Raw genomic sequence first — 14208 nt, 5'->3', positions numbered from 1 at the left:
ATGTCAAAACTGGACTTCTTGAAGAAGACTTCTGTTCCCTACTTAACTTTCAGATAGATAGGTAGACAGATATCTGAAATGGGTCCTGCTTAATGGTAAGTGGGTCCCTGTACTTAATTTACACACTATGTTCTTCTACAGTTTGAGTCTATTTGGTCTGTAGGAATGAGATCTCACATAATATATAGCTTGTGGAAAATACAGATTTCATTTACAAGGTTCTGCTGATCAAGAAGACAAGAACACAATTCTAACAGCTTCCATGCCTACTAAGGGCTCTTGTTCTGCCTTTCATTGGCAGTCTTCTTAGTATGACATCTAAAGGAAGAAAAAGAACAGGAATTCTCTAGAGCCTCTTTAAGAAGGGCATTAATCCCCATTTTTGAAGACCCTCCCAACCTAATTAACTCTCCAACACCCACATCAAGCTCTAATACCACATTAAGAACTAGGATTTGGATGCGTGAAGGTGATGCGTGTGAACATCTAGCCTGAAACTGTCTCAGTGCATGGCATGACACACACATATGATGTGTTTCTTCCTCTCAATACTCACACCCACTTCTGTTGATGTTGTCCTGCTTTCTAACATCCCATCCCATCTCCTGCTCTCCAGCTCCACTGGCATTTTCCTCATCCAGCTGTGATCAGGCATCTCCTGGATCACACCTAGGTTTCCAGCTGTATTCCTAGTCTCAATCTCCCCCTAATACACTTTGATTTCTGGAAACCACAGTTGAAGGGATTCCTTCTGTTGCCCTATCACTTTTTGTTCTCCATATCTCTGCATGCTGAATTTTCTCTACTATTCCTTTCTCTACTTTATTATACCTTATATTATTGTGCTCCTGGCTTCCATGTGTACTTGAAGTTAAATGCATAAAATGAAAGATCCAAAGCTAGGATTCACATGAGACAGAAGATATGGGATCAGGTAACATCAGTATATATATTTTACAATTCTATATACTTACTTGCAAGTTTCATGGTTTCATTTTTCTTTGCAGCTGAGAGACCTTCCTTTTTTGAGTCTTACCTACCAAATTCCAAAATATCAAGCCTTTTGAGATTTCATTCTTTTTGAGCAGTAACTTGAAGATCATACTAGGAATAATAGATATTAGTTGCCCTTGAAATAACATTGAATAGTAATAAAATATTAAGCCACCTTCCTATAGAATACCAGGCTGCAGCATGCAGTGTCACATCTATATTCAATCCTCAACATTGTTATAATCCCACCCCATAAATAACACAGCACGGCAATGCTCAGATCAAACTCAGCATCTACATGATAGTAACCAATCTCATATTTAAATCTTATAATTCCCAACTTGGTGCTCATTTTTGTTTTCCAGGCTATCTAATAACAGAGATTCCATTTCAAGCTTAGCATGTCAACCACTCAGGTAATAAATGGAAAAGAACCACAAGAGCATTCAGGGGGCTGCTTCAATCATTCAATTATTAGACAGAAGACTCTTTCACTTATGCACTGTCTACTTGGATAAAGGCTGTGATCTTTAACTGAGCTACAGCTATGCAGGTACACACATGGAAAATTCAGGACATTAGATGTCTTCTGAAACAATATTTAGGAAAACAGTAAGGGTAGCCATCCTGCCTCTTGGCAATATCTCCTTTTTGCTTTCTCCCTCTTTGACTTTTTATCTCATTTGTCCATTTGCTTGAGATAGTAGCTGCTTTGTTTTTAAGGTTGCAATCAATAATCCTGAAAATAGAAACAATATCAGCAGCTGCTGACATTTTTTATAGAGGTAGAGAAATCCAGTGAACACACTCAAAGTTTTCTTCAGGAACGAGGTGTGGTATTTATTTGTTCATTTTCCTGGGTGACCTGGGCTTTCTCTCCTACCCAGGGTGCATCAAGGAGCTGGCATGGGAGGGTTGACTGTGTTTAATTGAAGAAGAAGTTGTAACCCATCACCTGATCTGTTATAGGTGACATTTGCCTGGTTCACCAGGGAACAGCTCTTTAAAGGGTTTTGAGAAATAGCTGCCAACAGCCTTAATTTAACAGCTGTGCTGGGCTATTGGGGAGCATCCAGATGTGAAGACATTGGTGGGAAACGAAATCCAGGCAGAGGGAGAGACTAATGGCTACCACTGTGAGCCTAGCACTCCTGGGCTTTCAAACTCAGTGCATCCATGCTGTCTTGCTTTCAAGGTCAGCCTAGTCACTCATATACACACCAGCAGACATTTCCCCAACAGAGCCTCGCTTCATGCTATTTTGCCTCTTCAAACTGTGGTCATTTGCTATGTGGCAGAAAAATACTAAGGGTATCTGTGTGCATGAACAAAGAGAGCCCATGCAATATTGAAGTTGGACAATGCAACCAACAGGACCTAGGTCACTATTGTGACTCTTTTCCTCCCCCCCCCTCATTTCTGAAACAACATGTTGTAATGAATCATGGTAGTGTGATGACTGATCTCAGTTGTCGACTTGACTGGATCTGGAATCAACTAAAAGGCAAGTCACCAGGCCCTCCTTATCACAGTATTTGGGGAGACCCACTCAAAACATAAGATGGTAGCTTCTGGTGGGAACCCAGATAAAGGGAGAGAGAAGAAGGAAGCTTTGCTGTTTGCCTGTTTGCCTTTACTCTTGCTTACAAGTTCACTTATCCTGAGACTGAGAAACAGTGGCTCTCCAGAAATCTCCCCCCCAGGTCTATACCACCAGACTGGGACTGTAGAGGCATTCAGTCTCATGGACTTAGCAGCTATTGGAATCTCTGACTCTCTAATGTGAGACAGTCATTGTTGAACAACCTAGACAATATCACACAAGCCAATCTAGTAAATCCCCTTTTCATATATATTTGTTCTATGAGTTCTATTCCTCTAGAGCAGTGGTTCTCAACCTTCTTACTGCTGTGACCTTTAATATAGCTCCTCGTGTTGTGGTGAACCCCAACCATAAAATCACTTTCATTGCTACATCATAACTGTAAGTTTGCTATTGTTAGGAATTGATAAAGTAGAGGCTGCTATAGGAGATAAGATAATACATAGGTGAACAGGACATCTCATTCCTGTTCTCAAGGTGCCTGTGCTTGCTGGTTGTAGCAGAAGGTGTGCATGAAGCTAAGTATTATTTGAGTAGAGATGGTTGGATCGGGGAGAGAAGCACAGATGGATGGTGTGGACAAAACTGAGGAAGCAGGGACAGTTTCCTGGGAGAGTCCTATTCCACCTGAGCCTTGAAGGTGGGAAGGGATTCTACAGAGCTCTGTGGAAAATAGGATGGGGTGGATATAGAAGGGAAACCAAGTCAAAGCTGTGGCTACCCTTCACACGTTTTGTTTGAAAGATCCTATTGGTACAAATGATGCTGTGTGTTGACAAGTACTCTAAGCTGAGCCTTGCTGTCTGCCTTCTCATGAGGCTCTAACGTGCTTATATCTGCTCCTGAAGTTGATATAGGAGAGTTTTTTACACGGACATGGGTGAGTGTTGGTAATGTCACTCTTGGAGCCACAGAAGATCAGGCATGGGGAGACCTTTGACCACAGATGCTTGGTACCCAGGCAACCCTTAAGAACCCCATTTCTTCTCTTTTGGAGAAAATTTACCAAAAGCCTAAGCCTGGGATTAATTTATTGCCAAACTAGTTTAAAAGCAAAAGAAGACTTTAGAATTTGCTTTTTTTCTTTTCTAATTTATTGTGAGGTTGATGATCTTCTACAAGAAGAAATCACTCTTTCAGACAGCTGGGGCGAGAACCTTGTCCTGTATTTGATTTTATGGATTCAAAGCTTGGGATTAAGGGTCTCTTATTTTGTTTGGCTCAAAAGATATATGGTTCTTTAATCAGATACACAGTGAATACTCCAGTTTATTATTTTCATTTTAAAATTAAACCATAAAATGTACTTGGATCCAGATTTTCCTGGGTTGTAGACAGGGTTAACATTTCATTTATTTCTTACGTAGTGATTCATCTGTCTCTCTGTCTATCTATCTATCTATCTATCTATCTATCTATCTATCTATCTTGAGATGTTGTATCAATATCCCAATATACCAATATTTCAGGTTGGCCTGAAACTTACTATTTGAAACATACTGTCCTCAAATTCTTGGTGATCTATTTATCTCTGTCATCCCAGTGCTGTGATTAAAGGCATGTACCATTATACCTGGCCAGTGATACTTTTTATTAAGTATCAGGTGCTAAATTTGGGTAAGGTGTGAGAGAATCATCCCAAAGTGGGACCATCTGTTGCAAGCATGATGTGTGTAATTATTCTAGAAAGTACCTGAGCTATGAAGGTAGATTTTGCAACAGTGCCTTCCTCATCTCTAGAATCTGGAAGCACTATTCCTGGAAATGGCTCCTCTTGGGTACAGGGCTTCTATTGTTATGTCAGGAGAAAGAACAGGCTTCACTCACTTTCACTGAGCAGCTTGAACCTCGTGTCCAGTCTGTGGCATCTTCTAGCATCTTTATTATGGTGTGATGGGGAATGGCTGCTCTGCCTGCTGCTGAGATTTCTGTCCCCTCCATCCTCCCTTAAAGAGAATTCCTGTCAATCAGCAAGCTTCCCCGTGCTTTCACATAGGTTCTGAGTGTGGCAGCCGGTCTGTGTAAGAGGTATCTTCTTCAGTAGGGCCGGATCTCCCCCTCAGTCAAGGGATTTGAGTTTGAAAACTGACTCAGTCCCAGGAATAGATGATGCTCTGTGGTGGCAATTCAAATTCAAATCTACGATTTACACAGAAATCAAATCAGTGGGCTCTAGATGCTAGGAATCTGCTTCCTTCTGGGGTACTGAGCATAGCTCTCACATACTGATCTCGGTGGTCAGTCATGGTTACCATTCAGCTCTATCAGCCTTTGTAGAACTATACTTGGGTGGCTCTGCTGGTTAAGTGTCCCAGCTCCCTGCACCTAGACACTCACCATCCCCTTGGATTTGTGATTTTAGTTTCAAGGTCACATATCCCACCATCACTCCTGATCTACAAAGAACATCACAGCAGAACTCTTCAAAGACACCTGTGCTTTTCATGAATGAGGTCCTTGAAATTTTAGAGAATAAAGTATATTCTGGAACTTTCCATTGGCAGTGAGAGGGTAGGAACATGGTAAATATTCTCTAGCATGTCAATCTACCTAAGATTTTAAGAACCTTTTGAAATCAATGATACCAAGTTATGTTTTAGGATTCAGGTAAAGAACAATGTAGAAAAATAATAAATGATAATGATGAACAGTAAGATTAAAATATTAATTTGCAAACAATGAGAATATAAAGAAAGGCAATATACAAGTGTTACATAATTTTAGAGCACCATTACACACTATGGCATTGTTTTTTGTTATATACTAGTTGGCAAAACAAATCAAAATGAAGATTTGTATATAGCATGACAAATTATTGAAAAGTTAATTTATAAAAATATATATGTACTATGTACTTCATTAAATGTTTAAAAGTAATGAAAGCAAGACTTGTTGAATACTGAAAAAGATACAATACACTGAAGCAAAGAGGCATAGAAAATACATCTCTTTTGCTTTAGGATTTGACTTTTAAACTAGGAAAACAGCTCGCTTATTAGAACACACATTTTGTAGAAATTTCCTTTTTAAAAACCATAAAACTATTTGATAGCCACAACAATATGGATGCTCTTTGTGCTTTTGTTATTTGGCTGTCTCATAGAAAACTTGTGCTGTGGGATTAACACAATTGCTAAATGTCTTGGTATCATTGACAAGTGTGGTTTTGGACACAGGGGAAAGTGTTACAGAGGTAAGGTAAATGAAATTAAGCACCATATTCTCGAAATTGAATTAAAGTTGTCAGCATGAATTTGTGCTGTGCTTCACCTTTTAAAATGTGTATGCGTTTATAAGTGACTCCCAGTAATGGTGAATTGATTTTCTATGTACTAAAATTCATTCATTCATTTATCTCTTTTTGTTTTCTTCCTCTATCTCTTTCTTCCCTTGCCTTGTCTTTCTGTTCTGTGAGTGAGCACTCATAAATGCAGCCCTTTGGTTAGAGCTCACTATGTATGAACTCATAGAAATCTTCCTTCGTTGGTCTCCCAAGTGCTGGTATGTGGGGAGCCGCAGCTGCCACCCTACATATATATTGAACACCTGGTCTCCAGCCAGAGCAGAGAGCATTGATAAACAAGCCCTTAGCTGGAAAAGCTGAGTGCCTCTAGTTTGTGATGCAAGCTGGCATGATATCCCGCAGCCTATTGTGCTTTGCCATGTAGCCGATGATGATTGGGACCAGGGAACTTATTTAACCCACAAGGGCTGGGGGCTGGAAATAATTAGGAGTAAGTATGTAAGGATAGAAGTAAGATGTAAGGCTAGAAGTAAGATGTAGGGGATAGGAGTAAGTAGGAAATAGGAGTAAGAAGTAAGATGTAAGTAGTAAGATGTAAGTAGTAAGCTAGAAGTAGTAAGATGTAAGTAGTCAGATGTAAAGATGTAAGTAGTAAGATAGAAGTAAGTAAGATGTAAGAAGTAAGATGTAACTAGTAAAATGATAGAAGAAGATATAGAAGAATATAAGAGAAGCTAGCTAGAGAAGAAATAAAAATGAAGGTTCCTGGATAAACTGCTTGGAGAAGAGCTCGTTGTTGCCTCCTTATTTCCGCTGGACAGAAAGGCGGCCGACACTGGTATTAAAGATGGAGCCACCAAAATCCAGAACCATTCTTCTCAGTAACAACTGGAAAAGTTGTGAAAACACCAATGCGACCAACTATTTGAACTTTCATGTTTTTGGACTTAGTTAGAAAACACATTTAGTATACAAAAGAAACTTTACAGTGTTGTTAGCTGTTTGTTGATGTTCAATGAGTTGGGTTGTAAGAAAACAGTACAGAAAAAAAAAGTTGGTAAGCAGAGGTGGATTTTGTGTCATGTCCTGGAGTAGTGTGACCCTTTAGTAGTAGGGTTCTTCATGTTGTGGCAACCCCCAACCATAAAATTATTTCACGGATACTTACTATAATTTTCTACTGTAATGAATCACAATGTAAACATCTGGTATGCAGGATATCTGATCTGTGACCCTAAATGGGTTATGGCATTATAATTATCTTCTTATTGCTATGAATAATACCTGGCAAGAAGCAGCTAAAGACAGGATGAGTTCATTTTGACTGACAGACGCAAGGTGTATCATGATCGGGACAGCAGGATAGGAGCTTGAGGTGCTGGGTGCTTTCCATCCACAGTCAGGAAGCAGCAGGTGGGTGGGGAAGGGGAAGATGTCACAACCCTTCTCCACCATGATTTGCTTTCTTCAGCAAGGCTCCACCTCTTAAAGGTTCCATAACCTTCCAGAACTGCACCACCAGCCAGGACCATGTATGTATTCAAATATACAAGTCTGTGCAGGGTATTTCATATTCAAGCTGCAAAACATGTCACTAAAATAGCAGAGTTTATAAGATAATATGTTCAAACATTCTTGTATTTTCATGGAAGTGGTGATTTAGGTTATTTTCCATAAAGGATATCCTAAGGACTGATTATACTAATATCTTTGAGGTGAATTATTTTATTGACTTTTAAAAAGGATTTGAGTTCTTTTAACGTGTTGGTTCCTAGGATACTTATCATTTTGTGACAACTAGAAAGAATTTAAAAATAACTAGCATGTTATTGCTCATATTTGAACATGGAATCTTCTATAAACAATTTCACATTTAGCCCAATTAAATAAGTTTATTCATAATAATGATTTCTTTTATAAACATAGATTTGGAGTTTCCACTTTGACCATTAACTGTATCATTCTGTTTTAATTTTTACTATCTAATTCTTATAGTTTACATCATAATTGATTATACATTCTTTCTTTTGCATTATTGTGTTTATTAGGACTTTAATAAGTGCAAGGTGTTTGAACACATGAGATTTTGTTTTTGTTTTTATTTCATTTTGTTTTGAGACAAGATTTCACTATATATTCCTGGATGTTCTAGAACTCTCTCTGTAGACCAGGCATTGAATGCACAGAGATCCACCTGCCTCTGCCTCTGCCTCTGGAGTGCTGGGACTAAAGGCCTGTGACACCATGTCCAGCTCTGATTTCTAGTTTTAAGGGAATTCTTATATGTGATGTTTGTAGTTTTTTGTTAATTAACCCTCAATGGGTAATGAAGTCCCTTCTATTTCTTAGCTTCTAAAAATAACCTTACCTACTTATATGCTAATATAAGTTACTTAATTTAAATATATTTAATATAAGTTATTTAAATACTGACAAAATACATGAGTTTATCATGTAGTTTACAAAATTATTTTAAACTTCTAGTTGAGGTATGTTCTTTAATTTTTTGCTAGTACAGAACTATATTATGCTCAAGGAAAGTTTTCATCTTGCTAACAGAATAAGCACAGTTAGCCAGGATGTGTTTGTTACAATTTGCTGAATTCCACTCAGTAATATTTTATCTTTCTTTTATCCACAGTTGTGAGTGAGCCAACCTAACTGCACTCTGCCACCTTGCTACCATGACTATCTCTCTTGTATAAGATAGGATGTGGAATACTCTGGTTTCTAACTGATGGTAGGAATTGCATATGACTGAGGGAATCTTTAAAAAAATTTTAGTTATAGTATCAACCAAGCCTGGAGTTGTTTTTTGCTGTTATTTGTTTGTTTTTCCTGAAGGGATCATATCAATTTTCTTTGTATTTATGTATAATTTTACTAATTATATTTCCCTGGATTTTTCTCTGTATTGTATGAGTTGTTGATATAAAGCTGCTTAGTCACTCATTTTTCTGAAGAATGAATTTGAAATTTTAATATTGTGCGTGTGTATGTGTGGTATGTATGGTGTATGTGGTGTGTGAGTGTGTGTGTTTATGAAGATGAGCATCTTTGATGGATCACATGGTCCAGACAGATCTGTGTAGTCCTTCTCACTGAGTCTGTAGTGTCTCCAAGTGTATGAGCTTTCTATGGAATTTTCAGGTTCATCTCCCATCTGCCCAGGTCGAAGTCCTGCATTCTACACTTGATTATCTTCTGCGCTTGAGGTCTGGTTAAAGGCATTTCCCACCACATCATCCTACATCTAGTCACTTAACTTCTCCTTTGAGCTCACTTTGGGGATTTTCCTCCTTTGTGGGAAGTCCAGTAATGCACCTGTCTGCAGATTGCGTTCTCTACACCATAAGCACTAAAGAGCTTGGTGAGGGACGTGTTCTCGGAAGCCCGGTTTAATACATTCTAAAGCCGAATTCTGATAGCTGTTTTTACATCAGCCTTGGGGAAGCTACTTGGCTTTTGTTTGCTTTTCTGATCTTTAAAATAGGCATCTCAGAACTGGAGAGAGGACTTACTAAAGAGCACTGGCTCCTCTGGCAGAGGACCCAGGTTTGGGTCCCCACACCCACAAGACGGCTCAAAACTGAAACGCTAGTTCTAGAGGATCAAATTCCTTCTTCTGGCTTTGAGAAGGACTGCAACACAGTACCCATGTATACATACAAACATACACTCTGCACACATGTACAACATATACCACACACACACACTCACACACTTACACACACATGCAGACACCTATACACACATACACACATGTAGATACACACCACACACACATACCCACACACACACACACCACACATGTACCACACAATACACACACACACACACACATGCAGACACCTATACACACATACACACATGTAGATACACACCACACACACATACTCACACACACACATGCACCACACACACATACCACACATGTACCACACAATACACAAACACACATACACACACATGCAGACACGGCATATACACATACTCATACATACCACACATATACACACACACTAGTACAGTTAAAATAAATAAGCAATAGACTGGACATCCACACACTTACTGTCCTGACTATTAATACATAGGATTAAATAGGTGCTAGGTGGTAAATGGGCAGAGGGTGGAGGTTATTCCATTATTATATATATATAAAAAAAACTATGTTTTTTTCTTGTACCAATGATTGCACACAGTCTTGCCCATGCTAATGTAGTTCTAGTTTTTATGCATTAGTTTTATATTTTCTTAGACTTAGACATGAAGCCCGGGTTCACTTCTCTGGCAACATTCTGAAAAAAGCCAGGACTCCTCTCCCTCAAACCTGAAAGACTACATGCGTGATTGACCAGACTTCTCAGACACAACATTCTCTCACACGGCACTAAGAAGAACATTTTAAAGCTCCTTTAGGCAGAAGGACCTTCTTGTATCCATGCTGACGATGTGTTATGTGCTATATGGCAGGGCCATGACAAGTCTTACCACGTGACATGCCTGTGAGATTCGCAGGAAACATCGCTAACTTCTACTTTATGGATGAAGAAGTTGAGGTGCTGAAAAGCTGGGCATCAGAACTGAGCAGCAGCACGTTTTCTGGAGTGCACACAATTACTGAGGCAGCATCTCCTGTTCACCGTGGATTGCTACTCCCTTTTGCTCCTTTCAGGGTCCAGGACTCAGGCTATTCTGCAACCGTGATAAATTTGGGGAAATGGGATGGCTGAGGAAGAGAAAGATTTGGACAGTAGATCAGGTAAATGTAAATATCTATGTGCAGAGAGGATGATGAATAAAGTTGTTCTGATACATGAATTGGCTGTAAATGTATTTTTCTGATTTAATTTAGGCTGGGGGAGCTAACCTTAGATGGTCTAAGTAATGAGATGTCCGCGACCACGGTGCATAAGTATCTGTCATAAATGAATCAGATGGGGTAACTGTTCTTGAGTGGTATTTATAAGGTCATCATTGCCCTTGCAAATCCAAGCTAAATGGCTTTGCTCACTCTCGCGAATAGTCGCTAACAGGCACGTATCTGTCCTGCTGTCTGCAAGGTTTCTTCTGAGCTGCTCAAGTGCAGCTCAGGGCTGCATCATTTGCTTTCCCTGCATTGAGTGGGGTCTCTTGAGAAATTTAATACTTTTCTACTTTGTTTCCCACTTTGTCCTTTTCTTTTCTTGCTTGTTGAGACAAAGGTGAACTCTTGATGCTCCTGTATCACCAGGCCCAAATGTCTTAAGGTTTCTAACTTAAGCATTCAACTTGACTCATAAACAGAGGTCAAAATTTCACTTAAGACTAAAATATGCCTCTTTCCCCTGAGTGGGCTAGATGTCTGCTATTTTGATGATCAAGGAAAGCTATTATTTATTTTGATTTCCTTTCTCTCTGTTCCTAGTTTTGATGCCACACTCCCATAATATCATAGATGTATTAACTTTTCTCTAGAGAAACAAAGCTATTAAAATCTCAGGAAACTGGCTACTCAAATAGGACTAGAGCTCAGAAACTTGGCTCTCGTAAGGTTCACAGAAACCCCAGTCTACCTTGTCTGTCAGGCCAGAATCTTTTCCTTCTTTCTAGCTTAGTATTTAAATAATATAGTTTTCCTTTGCCAGTGAGCACCTTCTTTCCTCCAAACAGCTCTGCGGGCCTGCAACATAATCCAGAGGTAGACTGCTTGCTCAGCAAGCATAAGGCCCAGGATTCAAGCCACGGGGTAGGGGTAGGGGTAGGAAAGAAAGCAACAGCAAAGCCCCCATTCTCTTCTTTTGTGGTCTGATGACCAAAGCGACCTTCAGCTTTGTAATGACCAAGGACACCATCACCCCCTTTTCTATAGAAAAATGTTTTGAAATATTCCCATTAACTAAACTCTGTCATTCACCCTGCTTCAGATTTTTTTTTTTTGTCAAACACATGTTCAAATAATTGGATTTTGTCAGACTTACCAATACAGAACTGATATCACTACACCACTCAAAAGCAAACAAACATACATTGTACTTAGCCTTCTTGTTGGAGTCTTGCCTCCGAATTTGCAACCACTAGGGCTGGAAAGATGACTCAGTAGTTAAGAATACTTGTTGATCTTGCAGAGGACCTCAACTCAGTTTCCAGCACCCATGTCAGGTAGCTCATAACTGCCTGCATCTCCAGCACTTAGGGCATTTGATAATGTTTTCTGGGGAGGGGGGATGATTGGCTACCTCTTCTGGATTTTTCAGGCACTGTGCTCACATGCACATAACCACACACAGAGAGAAAGGAAATCAAAATGAATAATAGCTTTCCTTGACCATTTGTGGAACCCCAAGATAGTTGATGGATATCGTCATTGTTGATGATGCCCTTTCTCACTAAGACTATGTTGAGATGATAGAGAACAAGATAAAAAAATGAATGCTATTAGCAGAGAATTCTGCTCCAAGTTATGGGAGGGCAGCCATGGGTATTAGTGATTCTAATTTTCAGTGCTTAACGACATGGCATAAAATGGACATGCACACCAGGAACACATGGGGGATTTAAGATAAAAATTCCTGGGTCCTAATGCCTGGTGTGTGTGTGTGTGTGTGTGTGTGTGTGTGTGTGTGTGTGTGTGTGTGTGCATGCCCATGTGTGTGTGTATACAATGTGTGATTATGCATGTGGAGGCCATAGGACAACACTGGGGGTCTTTTACTCTCTTTCTGTCTCTTATTTTTTGAGACAGCATTTCTCACTGACCCCACAGTTCATCCATTTGGCTAGGTTGGCTGGTCAGCAAGCCCCAGAGATCTTGATTCTTCCTCTCTAATACTGAGATTACAGGCATGCTCCCCAGCACCTGGTATGTGTGTGTGTGTGTGTGTGTGTGTGTGTGTGTGTGTGTGTGTGTAACGTGGGGATTTGAACTCAGGTCCCCATGCAGCAAACACTTGACTGACTGAGCTATCTCTGCAACCTAAGCTCCCTCACAACCACTGAGTCTTGTATTTCTTACCCTGCAGTACTAGGATAATAACTGGTCGCTACAAGGCCCCAGGAGATAATTGATACCAGCATCTGGGGCTACAACTTGAGAGCCTAAAGGTTTCATTCACATTTCTCTCTCCTACTAGGCACCTTCATGAGTTGAAGTCCTGGATGGCTGCAGCTATTTGTGCATTTGATTCTGGTTTAAGTGAGTGTTAGGTGAATTGGATGAATCCAGACATGAGTTCTCGAGCTCGGTTACTGTTCGGTTAACCCCAACCTGAAGTTTCTAGAATCCAAATACTTCCTATAATTTTTACTGTGACTAATTCATATCTTCAAAGGTTGCAGCCTAAGACCCTAAAATGTTATTTGTTTCCATCAAATACCTGGACTTTTTATTCTGTAGACCTTGAAGAAGTAGCTTGTAGCACATTTCTGCTAATTATTTCAGGCATCTTGCTCATATTTAGATGTTTTTTTTTTAAAAAAAAAAATAAGTTATAGAATGGGTTCATTTGAGATATTTTTTCACCCATGAATAGAAAAATATATATATATATATATATTGATTTAGACAATAAAATTCTGTAGCCTGGCAGCTCCTGTAGTTATTTCAGATTTCCTCTTTTCTAGGGGCAATAAACACATTTTTCAGAAGTAAGCCAGAATCTTCCTTTATTTAAACTCATTACTGACCATGTGTCATGTACATTCTATCGACAAGGCCTCAGGTCAAGGTATACATACACAGATGAGCCATGCAGCCCTCCCCTCCCAAACCCCACAAGACTCTAAGAAATGAGAGGAGCTTGGCAGGGTGGAGCTGATAGCAGAACCAGCATGAAGAGGTGCCCAGTGGTGTAGTTCAGAAGAGAACTGAGCAGGCTTACACAGGTGAGTCCAACTCACAAGAGAGAGACAGGCTTACTCTACTCTGGGTGAACCTGGAGAACTCATGCTGCAAGACAGAGGGATGCTTTAGGACCAAATGATGAGCTGGTCTCATTCAGAAAATGTGCTTTTTATAAACCTACTCCTGATGTTTGTATTCCTCTACTACCCTCCCTTGCCCCCCACACACATGTGCAAACATATACTCACCATGCCTTGTGTAATTTTTTTCAAGTGCATTCTTTGTTGCCTTGCTGAGTATCACAGCATTAGCCACTCTGGCTCCCCTGCCGACACAAAGAGTAAAGAAGCCATTACACTCTTGAAAAAGCCCATTGTGGACACTTTACAGATACATTCAAACCTTTGACCCTGGTAAACTTTGCCTTTGGCTGCTCTAGATAGAGGAGTCATTTTAAAACCAGTGTGTGTGTGTGTGTGTGTGTATGTGCATGTGTGTGTGTGTGTGTGTGTGTGCATACAGGCATGCATATATATATATATATAT

The sequence above is a fragment of the Mastomys coucha genome, unplaced genomic scaffold (genome assembly GCF_008632895.1).
Source record: "Mastomys coucha isolate ucsf_1 unplaced genomic scaffold, UCSF_Mcou_1 pScaffold23, whole genome shotgun sequence".
Lineage (NCBI taxonomy): Eukaryota > Metazoa > Chordata > Mammalia > Rodentia > Muridae > Mastomys > Mastomys coucha.
This window is presented reverse-complemented; position numbering follows the sequence as displayed.